The sequence below is a fragment of the Chrysochloris asiatica genome, unplaced genomic scaffold, assembly GCF_000296735.1.
Source record: "Chrysochloris asiatica unplaced genomic scaffold, ChrAsi1.0 scaffold00216, whole genome shotgun sequence".
Taxonomy (NCBI): domain Eukaryota; kingdom Metazoa; phylum Chordata; class Mammalia; order Afrosoricida; family Chrysochloridae; genus Chrysochloris; species Chrysochloris asiatica.
The window spans coordinates 5300966-5302504 of NW_006408734.1; positions in this window are offsets into that span (position 1 = coordinate 5300966).

Consider the following 1539-nt stretch of genomic DNA (forward strand, 5'->3'; position numbering starts at 1 on the left):
CTATGAGTCGGTTCCGACTTGATGGCACCTGACAACAACAAAATGGTTCTGGAGAAATGAGTATAAGATTCTTATGATTCAGTAGTGAGTAATTGTCATCATGACTAATTGCAACTGTCAAAACTGTAAAAGTATTTTTTTAACAAAAACAGGGGAGTAATTAATCTTACAGTCCAGAATCTGAGGACCCTAGGACCATCAAGGGAGAAGAGCACAAGCTGTATGTGGAACCTTATCCAGAGAAGCAGAGACACCAGAGATGGAGGCAGAGATGGAGACATGGAGAGAGGGAGCAGCTGAGGACTCAGCATTCATGGAAAGAGAGGGATTGAGAGCTGGCAGCCAGGAGGTAGACTTGCAGAATGTGACCTTTGGTGGTTTAAATTATTATATATACCTGAGGTTTTTGTTGTTCTTAATAGCTAAAATGGAAAAAATAGAGAGAAATACTGTTAACTGTTGGTAAATGGAGGGGATTATAACCATTGTAATGAAACAAAGTATATGATTTGTTGAATGTAATACTGATGTTCTGCCCTGTAAAGTTTCACTCAATTCAAAATGAAAATTAAAAACATATATATATCACATGCAAGTAAAATTTTTCTAAGATTATTTTGTTAAGTATGTTCACAGGGCACTGCCAGAGGCTCAACATAGATTCAGACAAGGGTGTGGAATAAGAAATTTCATTGCTAAAGTCAGATAGACTTTGCTAAATGCAGACAATTTCAGAAAAATGTTTACCTGTGCTTTATTAACTATGCCAAGCATTTTGACTGTATGGATCATGACAAGCTTTGAACAATACTGTGGAGAATGAGAATTATGAAACACTTAATTGTACCCATGAGGAAACCGTACATAGAACAAGAGACAGTCGTTCAAACAGAACAAGGGGACACTGAATCATATAAAATCAGGAAAGGTGTGCTCTAAGGATATATTCTTTCACCATATATATTCAATCTATATGCTGAGCAAATAATCTGAGAAGCTGGATTATATGAAGAAGAATGTAACATCAGCGTTGGAGAAAGATCCATTAACAATCTCTTATATGCATATGATACAACCTTGCTTGCTGAAAGGGAAATGGCCTTAAATTGCTTATTGGTAAAGATCAAAGCCTGTAGTCTTCAGTATGGGTTACATCTCAGTGTAAAGAAAGCAAGAATCATCACTAATGAACCAATAAATGACATCATGATGAATAGAGAAAATGTTGAAGTTGTCAAATACTTCATTTTGATTAGATCCACTGACAACATTCATAGAAACAGCAGTCAAATATTCACTAATACATATTGCGTTAGTCATATCTGCTACACAAGACCTCTTTGACGTTTTCAAGAGCAAAGATGTCAGTTTGAAGACTAAGGTGTGCCTGACTCAAGCCCTGGCATTTCAAAATAGCTTCATATGCATGTGAATGTTGGACAACGAATAAAGAAGACCATGGAAGAACTGATGTCTTTGCATTATAGTGTTGTAGAAGAATATTAAAAGTACAATGTACTGCTCAAAGAACAAACTAAT